This window comes from Salvelinus alpinus, chromosome 12 (genome assembly GCF_045679555.1).
Source record: "Salvelinus alpinus chromosome 12, SLU_Salpinus.1, whole genome shotgun sequence".
In the NCBI taxonomy this organism is placed as follows: Eukaryota; Metazoa; Chordata; class Actinopteri; order Salmoniformes; family Salmonidae; genus Salvelinus; species Salvelinus alpinus.
In genome coordinates, this window is record NC_092097.1 from 39,116,621 (window position 1) to 39,129,675 (window position 13,055).

The window sequence follows — 13,055 nt, forward strand, 5'->3', positions numbered from 1 at the left end:
TAAATAATGCTTTGGCACAAAATAGCATAATATTTTAGAAAATATTATGAACATCACCAAAGTGTGAGGAAAGTGGTCAATGTCTTTATACAAAACTACCTTTGACAAAAAGCAGGTATTTCTTTCATTGATTGATTAATTGATTGATTTGACATGAAATTCAAAACTATTAAACAGTGCTTTTAGAGTAACAGCATCATAAAAAGATTACTTTTCATCGTTTTCCAAATATTTTCTAACCTCAAAGAAATGGAGTCTAAATTGTTGTACCAGTAGCTAGTTTAGCAGATTTCCTGCACTCACCAAGAGGCTGCAGACAGACTAGTAATGATTAACTATAAAGGATTCACTATAGGCTAAAATCCTCTCTGAAGAACACCAGATGCTACCTACAGATGAGCCTAATGAAACAAACCAGCACACAGACACACACAGAGCCATACACACATACAGGCACACACAGAGCAATACACACATACAGGCTCACACAGAGCCATACACACATATAGGCACACACAGAGCAATACACACATACAGGCTCACACAGAGCCATACACACATACAGGCACACACAGAGCAATACACACATACAGGCTCACACAGAGCCATACACATACAGGCACACACAGAGCCATACACACATACAGGCACACACAGAGCCATACACACATACAGGCTCACACAGAGCCATACACACATACAGGCACACACAGAGCAATACACACATACAGGCACACACAGAGCCATACACACATACAGGCACACACAGAGCCATACACACATACAGGCACACACAGAGCCATACACACATACAGGCACACACAGAGCCATACACACATACAGGCTCACACAGAGCCATACACACATACAGGCACACACAGAGCCATACACACATAAAGGCACACACAAAATATGCGTCTCCTAACATGTTGAAGTAGGATAAAAGAAAACAGAATAGAACACTATAAGTTAGTGGTTCGCGCTTAGTAATATTTGGTTTAAGAATATAATAGAATAGGTAAAACCATAAGTTAAACATAGTATCTAAAAGCAAGATCTATTTGGCATTCATGTAATGTGTTAGTAACTTATCTGAACAGAGTTTTCCTGCTCTGCTTTTGTCCTTATCAAAACTGAAATGTCCTCTGTCGGATTTGTCCTTGATAAATATGCATGTCCTAATGTTGCAGTGCTACGTGCCGAGCAGAGAGCACATGTGAAGCAGCAGAGAGCACATGTGAAGCAGCAGAGAGCACATGTGAAGCAGCAGAGAGCACACAATGCTTCTCTCTCTCTTTCTCTGGGGAGGGAAGGAAGAGAAAGACACGTTTCTCATGATAGGATGACTGATTCATGCATGTGTGCATGCTTTCTGGTATAAACAACTCATTGTGTGTCTGGATGAGATTGTATCCTCCTGACCTACAGAATGAGACTTGAGTGCCACGGTCTGAATTAAAATCTGCAGTTCTTCTAGCAGTCTAGCTCAGTTCAATGCCAGCTAAGCTATGGAGAGGAAAGCCACACACACACACGCACGCACGCACGCACGCACGCACGCACGCACGCACGCACGCACGCACGCACGCACGCACGCACGCACGCACGCACACACACACACACACACACACACACACACACACACACACACACACACACACACACACACACACACACACACACACACACACACACACACACACACACACACACACACACACACACACACACACACACAAACACACACACAGTGCCAGATAAGCCACTGTGGGGACAGCAGGGTTCTCTAATGCAGATTTCATTAACCTATCGCTGCGCACCTCCGCGGGTCTCCCCACAACCACCTGGTCAGGCCAAGACTGACCACAATGCAGTGCTTCAATCAGCTAACAGCATTCTAGCATACGAGGGGATCACTGAAAAAGAGGCCATATGGCCCAAAAACATTGTGAGGGACTGGGATAAGATGGTAGGATGGACAGGCGTATGTGCAACACACACATCATGTACACTCACAGAAACAAAGAAGCACATATACAGCCAGTATGTGACTGGGGTTTGGCACCTGCTTGTGTAAGTGGTAAACACACACACAGTTTCTGGATTTGACTCTCAGATTGGAATCAAACACAAAGGATATGTGAGGTAATGGTGGAGAAACATCTAGGATGTACTTACTCACTACCCTGGGGAGCAGGGTCAATTGGAGCAAAGCTGTAATGTTTGACTTGCTCGAGTTCAGATGTCAGCTATCAACATCCAAAAGCCATTCAGCAGAGACTAGAGAAGTTCTGACACCAGTCACGTCAGTAGAGAACAACACTGTTTAGAAAATGAAACAGCAGCACTTGGTGGTGAAACATGTGTACTGCAACACAGAGAGAAATCCCCATCCACAATAAGATCACAAGACCAACAACCACTCGACCCTGGTAGTTGCCAAATTCCAAATGAACTCCTAGTCCCTACTCACTATGCGTATAGATCTGAACTGATTTGGTAGGTGTTAGCTATATGGGATTAGCTCCACCTTGCCCTCTGATAACTACTGTTGCTACAGAGTTTATAGACTGACATGACATATCTGGGTTTATAGGAACTTGTGACTGATTTGGACTCTTACATGTCTTTAAAGCCTGACAGCACATCTGCCACTGTCTCCAAATCATCACACGCATCTCTCCTTCTGTTGTTAATCAGAGGAAACCCACAGCTCGCCGCCAAACAGACGACATCCGAATCCAAGGGTTCGATTTCCCTTCATGACCAGGCATTGTGTGTGTGTGTGTGTGTGTGTGTGTGTGTGTGTGTGTGTGTGTGTGTGTGTGTGTGTGTGTGTGTGTGTGTGTGTGTGTGTGTGTGTGTGTGTGTGTGTGTGTGTGTGTGTGTGTGTGTGTGTGTGTGTGTGTGTATTCATATGTGCAAGTGTCCTTTTGGCCTATAGGCTAAGAGAAGGACTGACAGAATGTATCAATAAAGGGGTTGATGACAGATCCATGTCCCCACACTAGCCCACCCTAAAGACGGGCTCTCCACAGCTAGAAGAGAGCCCAGCTCCAGTTCAAAGTCCTGGCTGGCTACTATTCAAACCTGGCATCTTTCATTCATAACGGAAATAATATGGCAGCAGATCAGTTGAGTTGAGAAGCAGGGCATATAGGCTTATTCTGATGGATCTGTATGTATGTTTGCACAAAACTAGAAGCTACAGTATGTATGTGGTCAGGCAAAATTAGTGGGGACAGAATCTTCTCTAGCCTACAGGCATAATGTTGAACTCAAATCTCTTCTTGACTTTTTTACTGGACTGAAGTCTAAGTAATTCAGTTAGTTCAGACCAGGATCCTTCCTTAATAGACCAAAAGCAAAATGTTGGCATCTTATTAGATAACGATATTGTCATGTTTATTCCATCTGTCTGTCTGTCTGTCTGTTGTAAGGGCTATAGAGGGAAACATCTGTCTACTAATGTTGCTATCTCCATTGTGGTCCAAATCCACGCTCCTCTAGTAATTCTATTCAATAGGAATTTGTCAGTACGCCAGTCAGTCAGTGAATGTGAAGGGGGTCTTAGTTACAGTTCCAGAAGACATCTGCCCAGTTTTGCTGCTGTATTTAAGCTGTCCCAGAGACTGCCTGCTGGGAGTTTAGTTTATTAGGATCCCCATTAGCAACTGCATAGGCAGCAGCTACTCTTACTGGGGTCCACATAAGATGTACAAATACATGACAGAGTACAGAACAGTAATAGACAAGAACAATAGAAGATACTCCATTAAAGGATATTTTTTCATTTTTACCACCAAATCTTTTGATGTACATGGCATGTTACAGAAGGTTCCAGACACCTTTTTGTGATTTCACATTTTTGAAAAACCTACTCCAAACAGCAAATCACTTCCTCATCCTCGTTGTTTAGGAGCCCCGAAAAACTTGAACAAAGGCTCCAAAAACACCCAAATATGTCAGTTTAGAAAGGCAAAGCTCTCAGTATAGTGACGCAGGTCTTTAGATGTTGTACACATGAAATTGTGACATTCCGAACTTTATCCCCAATGGTATATTCCGTTTTGCGTGACTCTAGCCATTTCCCTTATCCAGCTGTTCCATTGTGTAGCCTGCTGCTACAGGTAACTGTCAAAATAAAGGACATTTTTAAGGTTAGGGTTAAGTTTAGGCATTAATTCCAAATCTTATGGTTAGGCATTATTAACTCTGAATGGTTAAGGTAAGGGTTAAGGTTTGGAACAGGCTTAAAAAAGAAATCACAAAAACAACTTTCTATTGTAACCTTTAGCACTTGAGGCAGATTTATACACCCATCTGCCATCCCCAAAGCCTTAGCAAAACCCAAACCTACATGAACGTAACAACGCTCACTGTTGCCCCTAGTGGCCGTTTTCCACGTTATTTTCCGACGGCCACAGACATGGATGGAAGTCGAATACTGACTTGTATCACGGGGGACCTGGCTGGCTGGCTACACAAGGAGGATGAGGAAGAAATTTGCTGTTTGGGGTCATTTTCTAAAACACATGTGAAATCACAAAAAAGGTGTCTGGACCCTTCTATAACATTCCATTTACATCAAAAAATGAGATTTGGTTGTAAAAAATAAAACATATCCTTAAATTCACAATAAAAAATGGGAATAAAAAAATTGTTATATATAGATGTCTCAAGTGTTGAGGGAGCGTGCAATTGGCATGCTGACTGCAGGAATGACCAAAGGAGCTGTTACCAGAGTATTTAATGTTCATTTCTCTACCATAAGTAGCCTCCAACATCGTTTTATTTGGCAGTATGTCCAACTGGCCTCACAACCGCAGACCACGTGTAACCATGCCAGCCCAGGACCTCCACATCCGGCTTCTTCACCTGTGAGATTGTCAGAGACCAGCCACCCAGACAGCTGATGAAACTGAGGAGTATTTCTGTCTGTAATAAAGCTCTTTTGTGGGGAAAAACTCATTCTGATTGGCTGGGCCTGGCTCCCCAGTGGGTGGGCCTGGCACGCAGTGGGTGGACCCAGTCATGTGAAATCCATAGATTAGGGCCTCATGAATTTATTTCAATTGACTGATTCCTTATATGAACTGTAACTCAGTCAAATTGTTGAAATTGTTGCATGTTGCGTTTATATTTTTGCTCATTATAGTTCTGTGTGTGCAGTTAAATCAGCAATCAGCAGTGGAAAACATAACAAAGCGGCCTCCCCGCCCCTGGTTCGGTAAAAAGCTGAGGTATGGAGCTGGAGAAATGTAATCATCAAATTCATAGACAGAGCTATGGATGCAAGGATTGACCATCAAAGATATCAAAATTATACTTTTAACCATGTTTTGAAGCTAAATAGTGTTTGCTTATATTTTCTTTGTTTAACAAACATTGGTGTAAACAAGAGTATATTTGAGGTTCTGATGGGGTTCTGACAATTGACGCATTTCTAAGTAATATTCTTCCAGAATCAATGGGTATGGCCTCCCAAGTGGAGCCGGGTCACTACAGACCCGGGTCTGATCCTGGGCTGTATCACAACCAGCCGTGATCAGGAGTCCCATAGGGCGGCGTGCAACTGGCCCAGCGGCATCCAGGTTAGGGGAGGGTTTGGCCAGGGGAGATTTACTTTGTTCATTGCGCTCTAGCAACTCCTTGTGGCGGGCCAGGTGCCTGCAGGCTGACCTCGGTCGTCAGGTGAACGGTGTTAAGCAGGCGGGTGTTAAGATGCGGTTTGGCGGGCCATGTTTAGGAGGACGCATGACCCGACCTTCGCCTCCCGAGCCCGTTGGGGAGTTACAGCAATGAGACAAGATCAAAATTGGATATGACAAAATTGGGGAGAAAAAGTGGGGCAAAATACTTTAAAAAATAAATTATAATAATCAATTTGTACATATCATTAATTTAGAAGTCCAAAAAGGGATGTAGCAACTACTGATTGCCCCTTTAAGGGCAAGGCCAGCTGCTTTGTTTTGAGCCAGCTGCAGCTTTGCCAGGTCTTTCTTTACTGCACCTTAACATATTACCAGACATTAATCAAGATGTATTCAAGACCCGTTTATTGTTAATGACCCATTCTGACCCTGACTGTAACTCCTTGCTAAGAGTCTCAGTGCTGATGTGTAGAGTGTGCAATCATAATAGTCATTTTAGCTTCTTGTAAGACAAGTGGCAAATCATTTGTGAAAATAGAGAAGTGTGTGTGTGTGAATGTATCACTACCTGGGCTGTGGCCTGTTGATAGCCTTTATGTAAGGACTATAGATCGGAACATCTGTCTCTTTGCCACTGAGAGGACAGATATTCCCCTCTATAGCCCTTGCATAAGGCCACAGCCCAGGTAGTGATACACACACACTCATGCACAGAACAAAGACAGGACAAAAGAAAAAGCCTATCTGTTTTCTTCACTTCTAACAGACACCAGGTGAATGAAACGCGGCTAAAGTTATGTTGATTTCTACCCAAATGTAGCCCTATAACCGTTAAATGTGTAGGCCTAGCTATTTTGTCTTTACAGAGAGGCCTAGCGGATGTATGAATCTGAATCAGAATGCTGAATAGAAGAGCTATGTGCCGCGCGTACCTCGTTTGGTGACATGACGTGATTCAGGTAACCAAACGGAACCCCTTAATTATCTCTGCATGACCAGCCTCCTCAAAGACTCTCTGTGGCGACAACACTCACGTTCACTTCGAGGAGTGCTATCATCCGCCCTATCTGTAGCATAATTTACAGTACCAGCCACCCGCCCGCAGCTGCCGGTCTAACAAAACAACCATGCTGACAATCATTAAATAGATATTTTGTCTCCTTCAATATTGTGTCAAACATCACAACTACCTATAAAGACATAAATGTGACTGGTGTGTGGAAATAAACGACTGTATACTGACCCTGTTTATAATTTGCGCAGAGCAGCAAAAATAACCCACCGCAGCATCATCCATCCATGCGCAGCGCATTAGGCTCGGCTCGGCAACGTGAGAAGGCTGCACCCGGTCAAGAACGACTGCAGATGGCTGTACCGAAAACATCTACCATCTTTACCGAAGCCGCGGCATCCCTTCACAGCATAATTTAATCTCGACATCTTCAAATATTCATAAAACCCTTAGACACTAGGCAATATGACACTACCCGATGCGAAAGTATGACCTATTATTAGAAGCCTGTTAGAGGAATGCTGTTGCTTACTTACCTGAGTGCCTGTGGCGTGGCCGCAGATATTTCGCTGTTCCCTCTCTTTTCTCCGCTGTGTGTGTCAGCTCTGCAGTAGCATGTGTGAAAGTATGTGCCTGTGCTCGTTATTTCGTGTAATGCGGTACAGGTCTCTCTCAATCTCTCTCTCCCTGTTCCTCCTCTCTCGCTATCCGTGAAGCCGCAATCACTTCTTCGGCTGGTGCGCGCTCCCAGTCAGTGGGTCGATGTGAGTACATAGCGCGGGAGTCCCGGGGTAGCGCTGGACAGGTGTTGAGGGGAAAAGGGAGGTTGGGGAAAAGGGAGGTTGACTGGTGACAGTGAAGACTGATGGTGCGGTGCTATTTATTTAAGGAGAGGTGGAAGTTACAGATGAGTTATTGTTTCCTTTCATTTGATTGTTTTCTGGAATAACTAATATGTATTGAGTTACAGACAGAGAGCCGTGGATTACTCCATGCAGCCATATCTGTTCCCTCATTGGCCCAAACCCATTCTATCTCTTTAAAGACTCTTACATGTCTTTAAAGCCTGACAGCACATCTGCCACTGTCTCCAAATCATCACACGCATCTCTCCTTCTGTTGTTAATCAGAGGAAACCCACAGCCCGCCGCCAAACAGACGACATCCGAATCCAAGGGTTCGATTTCCCTTCATGACCAGGCATTGTGTGTGTGTGTGTGTGTGTGTGTGCGTGCGTGCGTGTGCGTGCGTGCGTGAGTGTGAGTGTGTGCGTTCTAACGAGAGAGAGAAAACCACAGATATGACTAGTATCAAACTTGGGTCATCTACTCACCTCAGGACCACATTAGCCCGCTGACCTTAAGCCAAGCTGTTTGCTCTGAGAGTGGGAACTAACACAATTCTTCATGCCTTAGTACTCATCACACGGACGCAGTTCACTGAACCAACTCCAGTACACAGAATATATTTACATACAGTATGTATTTATATATTTCGATTCCCTTTTTTTAAGTGAGGCGAGCGGGCTAATAAAAATAAAATGTAGACTTTTAAATTTTTATTTGAACCCCTTGCAAAAGTACTAAACAATCGTAGTACAACACCTTACCTAGAGATTTGGAACTTTAAGTATCATGGTAAATTCAGTTTGAATCCTGGTCAGGGTATATTATTCAGAGGCATAGTTCTGCCATTTTGAATCATTTATGTGCGAGCTGAAATATATACCAGTCTACTAAAGTAATGAGACCTATTCTTACTGTAATGAACTGCTTTAGCTCATATTCAGCTGGAATTCTACAGTTAACACATATCGCAGTAAAATACACATCATTTTAGACAGCTGAAGCAAGTGCACAAATTCTCTTCAGGAAATGTACCTTTTCTAGTTTAGTCATATTTATCTTACCTTAGAAGTGTTTACTTTGCAGGCTAACAAGCATCTATTGAGTTGCAATGTCTGATAAATTGACTGCCCAAATCAACTTGAAGTATCTATAAAACAAGTTTTGCTGCCACATAATCCAAAAGGAAGGCTACTGCTAATATTTTTTCCTAAAATTACTGTTTGCATTTTACAAATGATTCTTTTGATTCACATGATCCGATTCACCGTGATTAAACCAAATCCCAATTACTACAATGCCAAAGTAAATCGTTAATTTCATCGAAAATAATCTTTTTTTCCTCTTTTTTTTTGGTGGATGTGAAGCCGGGTCTTCCGTTAAACAGTAAATCAACTTTGTATGGCCTAACTGACATTGACACACAGTGTTAGTGGTGGCTGGGGGCAGACAGAGAATTACCCTTCCACTCCATACTCTCCCCATCTTTCAAGAATTCCAAATCTGCCTTTCTTGATTATGGTGGCAGCCATGGGGGGCTGTTGTGGGTGGTGGGGGGTTCCTGGTGGAGCTTTAAGAGCATTCGCTACTGGAGGCATTTGGTATGTCATTCATTTGATACCCCTTACAAAGGATGGGTCTCTTTCTCTCTCTCTCTCTCTCTCAATTTCAATTTCAATTTAAGGGGATTTATTGGCATGGGAAACATATGTTTACATTGCCAAAGCTAGTGAAATATATAATAAACAAAAGTGAAATGAACAGTAAACTGTAATGGTTTTCTTCCTGGGATGAAGGAGAGGACCAAAACGCAGCGCGGCTAGTGTTCAACATAATTTAATAAAGAATATGAGAACACTACAAACAACAAAACAATAAATGTGAAAACAGTCCTATCTGGTGCAGAACACAAAGACAGAAGACAACCACCCACAATCCCCAACACAAAACAAGCCACCTATATATGATTCTCAATCAGGGACAACGATTGACAGCTGCCTCTGATTGAGAACCATATCAGGCTGAACACAGAAACAGACAAACTAGACACATAACATAGAATGCCCACCCAGCTCACGTCCTGACCAACACTAAAACAAGCAACACACATAAGAACTATGGTCAGGACGTGACATAAACATTACATTCACAAAAGTTCAAAAAGATTAAAGACATCTCTCTCTCTCTCTCTCATTGTCACGCCCTGACCATAGAGAGCCTTTTTATTCTCTATGTTGGTTAGGTCGGGGTGTGACTAGGGTGGGTAATCTAGGTTGTTTTTTTCTATGTGGGCCTGGTATGGTTCCCAATCAGAGGCAGCTGTTTATCGTTGTCTCTGATTGGGGATCATATTTAGGCAGCCATTTCCCCATTATGTTTTGTGGGATCTTGTGCATGTGTAGTTGCCTGTGAGCGCTTTATTGTTGTTTTGTGCGTTTCACTTCAATAAATATGTGGAACCCAGATCACGCTGCGCTTTGGTCCGAGTATGCTTCCAACGACGATCGTGACACTCATCTCCCTCTCTCTCTCTATCTCTATCTCTGTCTCATCTATCTCCTGCTTTTGCTTTCTCCCTCTCTTGCTATCTTTCTCCTATCTCTTTCTCTCTATCATTCTGACACCTCAAATAGGAAAATGTGAAGAAATCCAGCTGAACGCAAATGACAAAAGTGAGGCACAGAAGAACGAGTCTGTTCTGATGTTTAATTATTCTCACAGTTCATCTGAGCTTTATGTTGATGATGAACTGGTAATGTTAGAAAGATAGACGGGGAGAAATAGAGAGGAGGAGCGATAGAGAGGGTGTCATACATTGAGAGTGAAAGGAAAAGCTGACAGAGAGGAGTTGTTGGATCAGATTTTAAGACATCATTAACCGGTTAACCTACTTTTACTCACTGGTTTCCCCAACATCTGTACAGTAGCTATAGAACAGTATGTGGTCTCCTTATCTCCCCATATGTGATGTGGTTTACACCCCCTCATGCTTCTTGACTTAAACTGCTAAATCGTAAACCCCAAATATAAATATTTGCAAACATGTGTGTGTGTGTGTGTGTGTGTGTGTGTGTGTGTTTGGGGGTTCTTATTGTAATCTTCAAACGTGAACTCTACATGTTGAAAAAAGGAGCTCATCTAAATGAAGATGTTACCATAGGCTTTGCTATACACACCCAGGTGTATAGCAAAGCCTATTCAATTGCATGCGTGGAGGTCTAAGTGGACACATACGTAATAATATATTGTATCTACAGTACATGTTTCCTGTTGAAGATTTGACTCCTTTCGGTTACCATTTTACTGCTCACTGGAAGTTCTTACAGTACCTCTGCTTTCTATCAGGAATCAATGTAAGACACAGATGCAGACATGTCGAATTGACAATGGTTTAATATTCCAACAGGGCCAGGCAATAGACAGGTCAAGGCAGGCAGGGGTCAGTAAACCAGAGGTGGGGCAACGGTACCGGACTGCAGGCAGGCTCAGGGTAAGCAGAGGTCAACAATCCAGAGGTGGGGCAAAGGTACAGCTTGGCAGGCAGGCTCAGGGTCAGGGGCAGGCAGAGTGGTCAGGCAGGCGGGCTCAGAGTCAGGAGAGGCAAGGGTCAAAACCAGGAGGGCAAGAAAACGAGAGACTGGGAAAAGCAGGAGCTGAGAACAAAAACGCTGGCTGACTTGACAAGCAAGACGAACTGGCAACGGACAAACAGAGAACACAGGTATAAATACACAGGGGATAATGGGGAAGATGGGTGACACCTGGAGAGGGGTGGAGACAATCACAAGGACAGGTGAAACAGATCAGGGTGTGACACTTTCAAATGGTTAGTACTGTAGCTAAAGGACATTCAACATGCTGAACGGCCATAACACTGACATAGTGGTGATGTTCTATGTGATAAATATAGAAATATTATATAAATGCGCTAAATAAACTCAGCAAAAAAAGAAACGTCCCTTTTTCAGGACACTGCCTTTCAAAGTTAATTCGTAAAAATCCAAATAACTTCACAGATTTTCATTTTAAAGGGTTTAAACACTGTTTCCCAAGCTTGTTCAATGAACCATAAACAATTCATGAACATGCACCTGTGGAATGGTCGATCGGTCATGGTCTGTGGCGGTGTGTCACAGCATCATCGGACTGAGCTTGTTGTCATTGCAGGCAATCTCAACGCTGTGCGTTAACAGGGAGGACATCCTCCCTCATGTGGTACCCTTCCTGCAGGCTCATCCTGACATGACTCTCCAGCATGACAATGCCACCAGCCATACTGCTCGTTCTGTGCGTGATTTCCTGCAAGACAGGAATGTCAGTGTTCTGCCATGGCCAGCGAAGAGCCCGGATCTCAATCCCATTGAGCATGTCTGGGACCTGTTGGATCAGAGGGTGAGAGCTAGGGCCATTCCCCCCAGAAATGTCCGGGAACTTGTAGGTGCCTTGGTGGAAGAGTTGGGTAACGTCTCACAGCAAGAACTGGCAAATCTGGTGCAGTCCATGGGGAGGAGATGTACTGCAGTACTTAATGCAGCTGGTGGGCACACCGGATACTGACTGTTACTTTTGATTTTGACCCCCCATCCCCTTTGTTCAGGGACACATTATTCCATTTCTGTTGGTCACATGTCTGTGGAACTTGTTCAGTTTATGTCTCAGTTATTGAATCTTCTTATGTCCATACAAATATTTGCACATGTTAAGTTTGCTGAAAATAAATGCAGGTGACAGTGAGAGGACGTTTCTTTTTTTGCTGAGGTTATGTGATGAAAGTTCAAAAGTAACAGAGATTAACATGCATGAATCCTAATCTAGAACTAGAATGGTATATGGCAGAGTGGACAAAAAACCCAGGTAGAATCCATCTGCAGATCAATTAAATCTACTCATCTATTTACTATTCAACCCCTTTGATATTGTAAACATATTAAGTCCTTTAGAAATGTTTCATAAACAATCAGTATACTTTAGCTGTCAAATCACAGGGTGTGAGATTATATCATATCCACAGATCTGTTGAGAAATACAGATTTATTTGAGGAAAAAAATAGCTATACAGTGGGGAGAACAAGTATTTGATACACTGCCGATTTTGCAGGTTTTCCTACTTACAAAGCATGTAGAGGTCTGTCATTTTTATCATAGGTACACTTCAACTGTGAGAGACGGAATCTAAAACAAAAATCCAGAAAATCACATTGTATGATTTTTAAATAATTAATTTGCATTTTATTGCATGACATAAGTATTTGATCACCTACCAACCAGTAAGAATTCCGGCTCTCACAGACCTGTTAGTTTTTCTTTAAGAAGCCCTCCTGTTCTCCACTCATTACCTGTATTAACTGCACCTGTTTGAACTCGTTACCTGTATAAAAGACACCTGTCCACACACTCAATCAAACAGATTCCAACCTCTCCACAATAGCCAAGACCAGAGAGCTGTGTAAGGACATCAGGGATAAAATTGTAGACCTGCACAAGGCTGGGATGGGCTACAGGACAATAGGCAAGCAGCTTGGTGAGAAGGAAACAACTGTTGGC

At 43.0% G+C, this 13,055-nt stretch overlaps 1 protein-coding gene across 7 annotated transcripts in view; it reads right to left on the reverse strand.

Moving 5' to 3' along the window:
• The window catches only part of nfasca (neurofascin homolog (chicken) a), a 182,493-nt gene extending 175,066 nt beyond the window's left edge, over window positions 1–7,427 (reverse strand). For all 7 annotated transcript variants that reach the window (XM_071336293.1, XM_071336292.1, XM_071336289.1 and 4 more), the window contains exon 1: window positions 7,203–7,427. The gene's annotated coding sequence lies outside the window, so the exon portion shown is untranslated. The remainder of the gene's footprint in view (window positions 1–7,202) is intronic.
• Window positions 7,428–13,055: the final 5,628 nt, after the last annotated feature.